This window comes from Gymnogyps californianus, chromosome 26 (assembly GCF_018139145.2).
Source record: "Gymnogyps californianus isolate 813 chromosome 26, ASM1813914v2, whole genome shotgun sequence".
NCBI lineage: Eukaryota > Metazoa > Chordata > Aves > Accipitriformes > Cathartidae > Gymnogyps > Gymnogyps californianus.
The window spans coordinates 1773699-1786011 of NC_059496.1; the positions used below are offsets into that span (position 1 = coordinate 1773699).

The 12313-nt window shown below is 61.3% G+C and overlaps 1 pseudogene; it reads right to left on the reverse strand.

Moving 5' to 3' along the window:
- LOC127025982 (antigen WC1.1-like) overlaps window positions 1-7517 on the reverse strand; it is a 56490-nt pseudogene extending 48973 nt beyond the window's left edge.
- Between the last annotated feature and the right edge of the window lie 4796 nt (window positions 7518-12313).

Consider the following 12313-nt stretch of genomic DNA (forward strand, 5'->3'; position numbering starts at 1 on the left):
ATACGTCCTGCAGAGCAGAGGACGGGAGGAGGCGCAGGGACACAGGGCTGAGACACTGGTGTTGGCAGCGCCACAGGAGACCCCTGTCCTCCCCATCTGACACTGACACTCAGTGACACCTCTGTCCAACACATGTCTGCAGGGAGAAGCCCTTCCTGCCTCCGTTACCTGCTGCTGATGCCAGACCATCCTCCTCCTCGCTGAGCCCAGGGGAGGGCTGCAGCTGGCTCAGGGACTCCTCTGAAGAAGAGCCTGGAGAGATGCACAGTGGGTGTTATGGAGCGAGCCCCACTGACCTGGCCCATGGTCAGCGCTGCTGGGGAAGGGGGACCCACAGAGCTGGGGCTGCATGGGGAGGAGGGCTGGGAATTTACCCTGCTCCCCTGGCACAAACCCTGTCTCAAAGGTGCTCCCAGAGGTGCCCTAGGACAGCCCCTTCCCTCCCTCCTTGGGTGTCACATGGGGTGCAGGGGCAGAAAGAGAGGGGCTGTCCAGCTGGGCCGGTGAAAGGTGGTTGGGAGAAAGCTCCTCTCCTGGGCCCAGGACCTGGATGCTCTCCCCACACACCACATGGCCCAGTGCTGCAGGGACCACGGGCTGGGGGGCTTCAGGGGATCAGCTCTGGGTTAGGGCCAGGGGAAAGGGTCCTGCAGATGTGCCTCCAGGGAGGACCCACACCCACCTGAGCGACCAAACCTCGCCTGCTTCTCCCATGCTGGGCTGTAACCGATCTCCTCGTACACGGCCTCGGGGAAGAGCTCCTGAGCTCTCCTGGAGCCTGGGGATAGAGGCAGGGCTGGCAGAGGGACAGGCAGAGAGCCAATGGGACCCCACTGTGCTCCCCAAACCTCTTCCTTGGGCCAGCCCAGCACTGCTCCGACAGCACAGCCCCACTGCACTGTCCAGGCATGGCTGCACATCCCCGGTGAGGGCAACATTGCTGTGGAGATCCTCTGGGGCAGCATCACCCTCACATCATCCCTTTGGAGACAGCGCTCATGCCCTTCTGGCCCCTGGGTCATGCCCCTTGTCTGACCCTGGAGCAGCTCCATGTTTCCTCTCCACTGGAGCTGCCTCTCTCTGCCCACGGGTCTATAGCAGGGCCCTGCCTTCTGGTGGGTGGGCAGGGCTGGGCAGAGGGACAGGCTGGGAGCCTGACCCATGGAAATGGACCCTCCTGCCCCACGCTCCTCCTAGCATCTCCATTGCCCCAGAGTGCCCTCCACCAATACCCAGAGCACTGCCAGCCTTGGCCATCTCCCCTCTGCTCACATCTCCCCGAGCCCCACTCTCCCCGTTTCTCTCCTTGCCTCTGGCCAGCTCCCCCACCTCTGGGCTCTCTCCACCCCTTGCTGCTGGTGCCCCACGGCCAGGCACTCACTGGGGTGGTGTCTGGACAGGTGGCAGCACACAGTCCCACCCCCTCAGCTCTGCCTGTGCCCTCACTGACATCCCGCAGCACCCCACAGCCCTTCCAGGAGGTTTCTTCCCCTGGCACCATTGTGGAAGGACCCACCTCTGCGCCCAGTCCTGGTGCTTAGCACTTGCCCGCCAGGAGGGCCAGGAGCAGGCAGAGAAGGGCCCCAGGATGATGCAGATGATGACGGGCACTGAGACTCTCCGCTGCCAGTCAGACGCCTCGAGTGGGATCTGCATGGGCAAGAACATGGAAGGGGCAGCACCAGGCCTGGGAGAGGTGGAGGCAGCATCAGTCCTGACCCCATCACACAAGGCAGCAAGGGGTGGAGTGCCCGAGGGGTGAGTGATGGGCAAGCTTCTACCCTGCTGAGTAAATTACAACCCTCCCTAACCCCCACCACCCATCCCAGTGCCTCTTCCTGGGAGATTTCACACCCCAGCAAGGAGCCCTTCCATCCAGCTGTGGGTCACAGCCTGGCCCTGGGGATACCCAGCCCCGGGGGGAGGACAAGTTACCTGCTTGGGGTGGGAATGCTGCCGTCCTGGGTGTAGCTGCAGAAGAGGCAAAGGAGAGCTGGGCTGAAAGGGTGGTTGTGCGGGTCCCGGGGAGCCTCCTCCCCAACACACCCTGTGTGTGTGGAGATGCCCCTGACATATCCCCCCCAAATTGCCCCTCCTGTAGTGCTAGAAAGGGAGGCCGGGACAGGGCCCAGCGCCTCTGCTCTGGGCGGCAGGCAGGATGGCACAGGCAGCCCAGGGGATAGCCCTGGGGCTGCAGGGCCCCACAGGCAGTGGCCGGATGACATCCAGTTCCACCGAGGCTGTTCCGCACTTGACACCAGCCTCCTGTACTCCACAGGAATGTTCCTGCTCTTGGGAGGTCAGGGCCCATGCCAGGACCAAGGGGCGAAAGGCTTTCCCCACCTCGACCCAAGCAAGGGGTCCCAGCCCTGCCACTCACCTGAGCAGCGCATGGCAGCATCTTCCTTATGCCGACAAGCACCGCTGTCCCCAGGACGGGCCCAGCAGTCCTGCAGAGACAGCTCTGTCCCCCGGCACTCCACCTGCTCCAGCCAGATAGGGCCATCCCATCCAAACGCAGCCTCATGCAGGGCAGACACCGGCGGGCCACAGCCCAGCTGCCTGCATGCCACCTCAGCATCCACGCATGTCCCAGGAATCGTCGCACACGTCCCCCAAGAGCCACGGTGCCAGACCTCCACTCTGCCCGAGCACATGTCCTCGCCTCCCACTGCACGAATCTTCTCCCTGGCTGGAGAAGGCAAAGACCTCCCATGGCACTGAGAGAGCAGGCAGAGCCCTGCCAGACAAGAAGGGTACACAGGGGAGCAGCTCCCTACCTGTGCAGCTCGTGGAGTTGGGGCACGGGGCCAACAGGGTCGGGGGCATTTCTGGGCGTCCCCCTGAAGAAGGAAACACTGTGGTGAAGGGGCTGGTTCAGGGGATGGTGCAGAAGAGAGCAGGGCTGAGCTCTGCTTGCACCTCCCTGTGCCATCTTGGTCACGGCAGCAACCGAACCCTGGTCATTCAGGGGACAGACGCAGGACTGTGGGGGGACCCTGACTGCTCAGCCCCAAAAGGTCCCTGGTTCAGAGAGCAGCAGGAGGGTGTCCATGGAGGGGAGGCTCTTCTGAACCCTGTCTGGTCTCTTCTGAGACCTCACCTGGAGATGCCTCTGCCTCCCGCAGGTGCTGCTGGCAGCCTGGGTGGCAACTGCTGCTGGACGTGGGTGGCTGTGGTCACGTTTGTGCCACCAGCAGCAGAAGGGTCTGACACGGCAAGGAAAAGCCTTCCAAGCTCTTTCTCTGTGTTTGGCCGTGCCCACCAGGGAGCAGGAGCTGGGTGACAGTGGTGCCCAGGTTGCTCTGAGTTACCATTGCAGGTGATGTGGATCTCATCTCGCAGGTCTTCACATGACTGCGGGTTCCAGGGAGTGGAGGGACACTGCCAGAAGGAGCTGGTTTTCTCCCCACACTGCACGTTATCCAGCCAGGCAGGGCCAGACACCCTGCCGTAGGCAGGCGTGTTTCCAGGGATCCTCCATCCCCGCAGCCCAGCTCCTTGCATGCCAGCGACACCGTGTCAAGAGTCATCGAGTTGGAGCAAATGCTCCCCCATGTCCCGTTGTAGAAAACCTGCAGGCGCCCAGAGCAGCCGTCGCTGTTCTCCAGCCTCAGGGCCACGAACTCTGCGAGGAAAGGCACCAAGGGGAACAGGCTGGTGTGGGGCTGTGGGACCAGGACACCTCTGCACCCCCAGGCCCTCAGGCGGGCAGGGGCAGGGCCAGCACGTCCCCCTTGCACCCAGGGGCAGAGAGAAGTCCCTGACGGACAGACACCCCTGCCCTTCCCGCTAATCCTCGGGGACAGCTGAGCACCCCAGGGACCCCCAGTGGGACTGAGGGTGCCCGTGTATGGGTGTCCACAGGACGGGCTCGGCAGGAGCTCAGAGGCAGTCAGGGACAGCCTTGGCCATGCCCGGCTCTCCTTGTGTCCTGGCCTCCCCAGGAACCAGGCTCCCACCACAGGTCCCGGCACACACCTGAGCAGATGACTCCCGCGTCCTCTTTGTGCCCGCAGTCGTGCTGCCCCCAGGGCCCAGCAGGGCAGTCCCAGAGAGCAGCTTCGGCCCCAGAGCAGTTCACGCCATCCAGCCAGATCTGGCCGGAGCCTTCCCCAAACTGAGCAGAGCCAGCCGCCTCCACTGCCCTCCACAGCCCAGCTGGTGGCAAACGACGGCGGCATCAGACAGGTCCCAGCCATCGTCACACACAGTCCCCCAGGTGCCCTGGTAGTACAGCTCCACTCTCCCAGCACAGCGCCCAGTCCCGTTCACCAGCCGGACCCACCGGCTCCCTGTAGTGGGTAGAAAGCCCGGTTGCTGTCAGGGCCTGGCTGCCCACCCACCCCGTCACCTGGGGGGCCCATGCAGTGCTGCTCACCCCAGCAAATGACTCCCACGTCTTCTGCAACCCCTGCTGCCGGTGCACTCTCAGGCAGGGAGGTGTTGCAGAGGGCCAGGTTGGCCTCGTGCCCTGCGCACCGGACCCCTCGCAGCCCCACGGGGCCCGTCCCTCGCTCAGGCTTTGGGGGGTTGTAGGCTGTCCCTGCCTCTCCGCATCGCAGCTGCCGGCACACCACACTGGCCTCCTGCACGTCCCACTCGTCATCCAGAACTCTGCCCCACATCCCATGCTGGAAGATCTCCACTCGTCCGTCGCACCGGCTCCCTCCGCCCACCAGCCGCAGGGATGCAAAGCCGCTGAGCCTGGGGACAACAGAGATACCACAGCCATCGGCAGCACTGGGGAGCAGGGCATCCTTCAGGGAGCAGGGCGAGGGGGGATTTTCTGACCGAACAGGACATGATTGAGCCTTTTGCTGACGAGAAGTGAGGGCAAAAGCCTGGGTCCCTCTGCAGCTCACACCCAGGTCTGCTGCTGCTGGGAGTACCCAGGCAGCTCCTGCCTGGCTGGTGGGATGAGGCTCTGCAGGGCTCTCTGCGGGATGCGATGCGGTTGTCTGCAGCCAGAGGGATGGAGCAGAGCTCTGCAGCCCTGTCCTGGGCTCATCCCACAGTACGAGAACAGAGGAGCCCAGGCTCATGGTAGCGCTGAGGGCTAAGGCACTGCCTTCTGGGGGTAGATGCTTGCTCCGTTCAGTGCTCAGCTCTCCCAAAGCAGAGCGGTCAGTCTGAGCAGGCAAAGCCCTCCAGATGGCTCCTGGGGATGCCAGAGTTTGTCCAGGGAGAACTTCAGCCTGGTACTGCCATGGGACCCTTGCTTTGGGTGGCCGTGTCACACACAAAGGGCAAATGGAGTTAATGCAGCATTTTTCCGGCACTCACCTGAGCAAATGGCAGCAGCAGTGTTCCTGTGGGAGCATGGTGAGGCCCCCAGGGTGATCACTGGGCACTGTGCCAGGTGGGCTTCAGTGCCGTCACAGTGGAAGGAGTCTCTCCAGACAGGGCCAGTCTCTCTCCCAAAATGCTCTCCTCCAGGAATGGCCTCAGCAAACCCACAGTTGAGTTGATGACAGAGAACGTGGGCATCCGAGAGATCCCAGCGGGAGGCACAGAGGGTCCCCAGGTCCCCAGCACCTGGACCTCCACCCTCCCGCACACGCTGTGCTGCCGTTCACCAGCCTGAACCCTGTGTACTCTGGGGACAGAGGAGGAGGAGAGAGGGTGGATTGGTGCTCTTGTACCCTCAGGAGCTGGGGGAGAGGCCAGAGGACAAGCATGCCTTTCTTCTCCTTCTCAACTATTTTCATGCTGCAGACAATGCCATCATCCCTCCTGTCCCACACCCAGCCTAGCACATTCCTTGCTCTGTTCCCCGACCCCTGGCACAGCCCCGTGTCCCTGAGTCCTTACGTGTGCAGGTGACAACAGCGCTGTTTCGCGTGGGTGCAGGGCTGCTCCCTGGAGGACCCCTGGGGCAGGAGATGAGGAGGGATTCATTCCCCACACACTGCAGCTCTCCATCCCACATGGCACTGACCCCTTCTCCAAAGTGAGCTGCCTCAGCAACAGGCAGGGCTCTGCCGCACTGCAACTCCCTGCAGACCACGTCAGCAGCTTTGGCACCAAAGTGTGAAGCACAGACAGTTTTCCACTGGTCCCGTCATGGATCTCCACACGTCCTGAGCAGCGGCTCTTCCCTTCCACCAGACGGACAAATCCTGGGAAAAAAACCAAAACACCTGGCAGTTCCCAGAGCCCTCTGGCAGTTCAGATCCACATCCTGCATCACCTCCAAGCAAGCTGTGATCAAACTGCCCATTGCACATCCCAGAGGAAGCTGTTGGGGGAGTGCTGGTGACACAAACACATCCAGGCCCCCTGCACCCCTTCTCTACACCATCACAGCACTCGAGGGTATGTGTCTGTCGCAGACTCACAGCCACAGGTACTGCTCAGACAAACTGCTCCCACACAAGGTGCCCTGTGCTGCCCGGCATGGTTCCCCCAGCACCGCAGTGGTGGGAGTAGTTTGGGTCCAGGAGAAGTGGCCCAGATGATACTGACTGCTGCAGCCTGCTCAGCCCTGCAGAGCTTCAGGCCAGGCAAGACCATCACCCTGAGGCAACCAGAAGCGCACCCTGATCCCAGGGTGTTCCTGGAGTATTGGGAGGTTCCTTTTAGGTGGGAGATGTCACAGAGCACAGAAATGGTGCAGGTATTATCATGGCTGGAGCCTGTCCAGACCCCTCTGATGCTTGCCTGAGGGGGAAGGTTCTCAGTCAGGGACGCAACGCACAATACAGATCAATGTCCAGACAGAGGGACAGGAGACTCACATGCCCCCCTGGGCCCATGCCGGCTCCCAAGGAACAGCAGGTACCGATGAGGATCAGGAAATGCTGCCAAAGCCCCCATGTCATGGGGCAGTGTGGGGAGCCGTGGGCAGGCAGGTGAGATTGGGCAGTGGGTCAGTGCTGCCTGCACAGGGTCATGTCCCCGCAGGGCTGTCACAACCCCAGGGATTTCCCAATGCCAGCCTGTGACTGTGGTGATGTGGGAGGGAGCAGCCAGGGTCAAGCAGCCACCAAGCCCTGAGGCCTCGCAGTGCTGGACCACACAGCTGAGCCCTGGGGACAGGCAGCAAACGTCTGTGTGCCGCCCAGCTCCACTCCTCAAGCCCAGCACTCATGCTCTCTGAAAAGCCCTTTTGATTCAGTTGAGGTACTCATGCCTGTGAAGAGGAATGACCCAGGAGGACCAGTCATCTGATGCTGTTCCTCCAAGGTGTGGAGTGCCAAGCAAGTTCCCCTTGGTTACTCCAGCACAGGGACCCTCAGCATTGTTGGCTGGGAACTGGCAGAATGGGTGGAGATGAGTGGACACCCCGGGGCAGGGACGGAGGATTCATCTGCAGCCCAAGATACTGACTGAGGGGGACTAAGACACTGTGGCAAGGTTAGTTCACCCTGGGGTAGGGTCCCTCTGGGCTTTCCCAGGGACCGGGGACATCAGCAATGACAGTCCCACCTCAGCACATAGACCAGCATCACTGTGTCCTGCTCTGGGATCCCCTTCTTGCTCCCTGAGGACACAGTCAAGGTCCCTTCCCCCATCCTGGCCCAAAAGGTGGGGAACAGGCTGACCCCTTACCTGAACACGTCACGCCAGCGTCAATAGTGTGAACACAGTCATGTTCACCCCATCCTGCGTGTTTGCAGTCAGACAGGGCAGACTCGGTGCCATTACAGCCAACATCATCCATCCAAATGGGGCCAGATCCTGGCCCAAAGTGTGCGTACTGGTGAGCTTCAACAGCAGACCCACAGTCCAGCTGCTTACAAACCACTGCCGCATCGTCCATGTCCCAGTAGTTACCACACACGGTCCCCCACTGGCCCTCTTGTTTCACCTCCACTCTCCCAGCACAGCGTTTGCCACCATCCGCCAGCCTCACCTCCACAGCACCTTCAAACACTGACAAAGGACAGTCGGAACAGTGCCAAGCCCCAGCCCTGGGGGTCTGGGGGAACCCCTGCCCGGGTGGAGTCAGAGGTGCCAGGGTGGGAGCCCACTCCCCTCCAGGCTGTCCCCGGGGCAGTGCAGGGCTCCCTTCTATCCCCACAGGCTGTGCAAGGCTGGGGGTGTGCAGTTGTGGCCCTGCTGGGTCATTTGTGGCCCCACAGCCTTTGGCACCTCCTTCTACCCCAACGGCCAGCTGCCACCTGCCCCTGGCCCATGCCCACCTAGGGCACCTGCTCCTCCCCACCCAGCACCCTGAGAAGAGACCTGCCCCCCAGGGCTCCCCCGAGCACACACTGCTGCTTCTCCCCAGGGCTCCCAGCTGCCCTGGACCACAGCCTGCCCCGGGCTCCTCCCAGCTTATCCTCTGCCTTCAGGTCTTGCTGTGTCCCCTGCGGAACGACACGATGATCCCAGTGAGCCCTCCCAACGCATGCCTTCTCCTTGTCCTTGGGCATCTGCCCAGCCCAGCCCTGCCCTTGTCTAAAATCCCCCAGGAAGGTCACCTCTCTGCCAGCCTGTGGGAACAGACACCCCACTTCCCTTGTCCCACACCCACAACCTGCCTCCCCTCAGGCTGGAGCTCACCCCAGTGTTCAACACACTTCCCTGAGTCCTTACGTGTGCAGGTGACAACAGCGCTGTTCACGTGGGTGCAGGGCTGCTCCCTGGAGGACCCTCTGAGGCAGGAGATGAGGAGGGATTCATTCCCCACACACTGCAGCTCTCCATCCCACATGGCACTGACCCCTTCTCCAAAGTGAGCTGCCTCAGCGACAGGCAGGGCTCTGCCGCACTGCAACTCCCTGCAGACCACTGTCAGCAGCTTTGGCACCAAAGTGTGAAGCACAGACAGTTTTCCACTGGTTCCCGTCATGGATCTCCACACGTCCTGAGCAGCGGCTCTTCCCTTCCACCAGACGGACAAATCCTGGGAAAAAACCAAAACACCTGGCAGTTCCCAGAGCCCTCTGGCAGCTACAAGACCACATCCTACATCACCTCCAAGCAAGCTGTGACCAAACTGCCCATTGCACATCCCAGAGGAAGCTGTTGGGGGAGTGCTGGTGACACAAACACATCCAGGCCCCCTGCACCCCTTCTCTACACCATCACAGCACTTGAGGGTATGTGTCTGTTGCAGACTCACAGCCACAGGTACTGCTCAGACAAACTGCTCCCACACAAGGTGCCCTGTGCTGCCTGGCATGGTTCCCCCAGCACCGCAGTGGTGGGAGCAGTTGGGGTCCAGGAGAAGTGGCCCAGATGATACTGACTGCTGCAGCCTGCTCAGCCCCTGCAGAGCTTCGGGCCAGGCAGGACCATCACCCTGAGGCAGCCAGTAGTGCACCCTAATCCCAGGGGTGTTCCTGGAGGATTGGGAGGTTCCTTTTAGGTGGGAGATGTCACAGAGCACAGAAATGGTGCAGGTATTATCATGGCTGGAGCCTTTCCAGACCCCTCCGATACCTGTTTGGAGGGGATGTCCTCAGCCAGGGACACAGTGCTCTGCCCAGAGATGCACAGGTCCCAAGCCAATGACCGGACAAAGGGCCCAGAGACTCGCATGCCCCCCTGGCCTCACACTGACTCAGAGGGTAACAGCAGGCACAGATGAGAGTCAGGAAGTGCTGCCATTGTCCCTGTGTCCTGAGGCAGTGTGGGGATCGATAGGCAGGCAGGAGAGGTTGGGCAGGTGGTCAGTGCTAGCTTCATGGAGCCATGCCCCTACAGGGCTGTCAAAGTCCCAGGGATTTGCCAGTGCCAGCCTGTGCATGCGGTGATGTGGAAGGAAGCAGCCAGAATCAAGCAGCTGCAAAGTTCCTAAGCCTTGCAGTGCTGGACCACAGAGCCGAGCCCTGGGGACAGGCAGTGAAGGCTGTGTGCCACCCTGCTTCTCTCCTCAGGGCCCAGCACTCATGCTTTCTGAAAAGCCCTTTTCATTCAGTTGAGGTACTCATGCCTGTGAAGAGGAATGACCCAGGAGGACCAGTCATCTGATGCTGTTCCTCCAAGGTGTGGAGTGCCAAGCAAGTTCCCCTTGGTTACTCCAGCACAGGGACCCTCAGCATTGTTGGCTGGGAACTGGCAGAATGGGTGGAGACCGGTGACAGTTGGGGGCAGGGACAGAGGATTCATCTGCAGCCCAAGATACTGACTGAGGGGGACTGAGACACTGTGGCAAGGTTAGTTCACCCTGGGGTAGGCTCCCACTGGCCTTTCCCTGGGGGCCGGTAACATCAGCAATGACAGTCTCAGCCTCACAGTGCGCTTGGCCACACTGGGCCCTGCTCCGGCATCTGCTTGTTGCTCCCTGAGGGCACAGCCAGGTCCCTTCCCCCATCCCAACCCCAAAGCTAGGCAACACACTGACCCTTTACCTGAACAGATCACTCCAGCATCCGCACCATGACCACAGTTATGTTCACCCCATCCTGCGTGTTTGCAGTCAGACAGGGCAGACTCGGTGCCATTACAGCCAACATCATCCATCCAAATGGGGCCAATCCTGGCCCAAAGTGTCCGTACTGAGGAGCTCCAACAGCAGACCCACAGTCCAGCTGCTTACAAACCACTGCGCATCGTCCATGCTCCAGTAGTCACCACATACAGTCCCCACTGGCCCCTGTGTTTCACCTCCACTCTCCCAGCACAGTGACTGCTGCCATTCGCCAGCCTCACCTCCGCAGCACCTTTGAACACCAACATGGGGTGGGTCAGGAGAGTGCCAAGCCCCAGCACTGCGGTCTGGGGAAACCCCTTCCTGGGTCGAGTCAGAGGTACTGGGGTGGGAGCCCACTCCCCTCCAGGCTGTCCCCAGTGCAGTGTGGAGGTCCCTTCTATCCCCACGGCCTGCAAAAGGCTGGGGGTGTCCAGTTCTAGCTCTGCTGGGTCCCCTGCTATCCCACTGCACAAGGCACCTCTTCCCACACCAATGGCTACCTGCCCCCACCCATACCCACCTGCACCCTGCCCAGCCCTGCACTGGGCACCCGCTCCTCCCCAGCCCAGCACCCCCTCAACAGCCCTGTGTACCCAGGCCTGCAGCTTCCGTGCAAACCACCTGCCCCACCACCATCCAAACCCACCCCATGGCTTTTTGAGTTCCCAGGGAGCACCGAGACAAATCCGAGGATTCCCCAGCCCATGTCCTCTCCTCGCCCCTGGCGTCAGTCTCTCTGTGGGGTACACACTGCCCTCATGGGGTCAGAGCTCCCCTGGATTAAGGGGGCAGTGAGCAGCACACAAACCCTCGAGGCTACCCCAGAGGTTGGCAGTGCTCTGGGGATCTCTGGGGGCTGCCATCACCAGCTAGGCCACCACTGGCTCCAGAGGCACAGTGCTGGGCAACAGGGGGTACCCCACGAGAGGGTGTCTGTGAATGCAGCCAGCCACAGGCTGCCCTAACACTGGAGCCCTGGAAAAGGAGATACTCTCTCCCACCCACATGGGCACAGGGAAAGGCACAGGCTCCATGGACTTGAGCCCCTTCTGCCCCTCGTCTCAGTAGCACCTGCAAAGAAACCCCATTCCTAGGCGAATCCTGATGACCACCCTGGTAGCCCCTGGCCCTGGGCTGTGGGACAAGGCAGTCAGCACTTACCCCTGCACAGCTGTACCCAGAGCAGCAGCCACAGCATCTGAGGGGACAGGACTCCCTCTTGGCCCATCCTGAGCCTCCTGCCCTGCCAGCACATCCCTGCTGTGCCACACTCCCTGCCAGAGTTCCTGTGGACTCATGGGGACAATGATGACGAGAGGGCAATATATCTCTGCAGATGCCAGCCCAGCTACAGGAGGAGCCAATCAAAGCAGCAGCACCTTTTTAGACATTATCGGGAGCTATCTCCCCTCCGACACAGCCCAGCCCTCCAATGAACTGCTCCAGCGCCATTCATGACCATATATGAGGGATGGCTCCACTGCAGGTGTCACGTCACTGTGGTGGCGGTGCGTCACAGGACAGGGCCGGCTGTAGTGGGGGAAAATGGATTTTTCATGCCTTGAACCCTGCTGTGTGGACCAGGAGCACTGAGCATCTCCTATACCGGGCACATCCAACAGCCCAAGGTGCGAGTGTCCAGCCATCCCTGTGCCATGGGAACCACAGGGCTGGGACTGCACCAGGGGCTGTGTCAGGAAGGGAAGGAAACAGCCCCTGCCCCTGCTTCAGATCCTGCTGTGCTGGGAGCAGCAGCTGGGAAAGGGCCTTAGCTCAGGCCAGAGCCCCATCCCAGGAGTACTGACTCAGCCGTTCCTCCCTGGAGAGCCCCATGGAAGGTCCCTTGAAATGAGCTGGAGCTGGGACATGTCCCTCCTGCAGACACGCAGCCCAGAGGCTCAGATGTATCCCTGCCTCTTGGCATGTCACCGAGGGGCCGTTATTCCC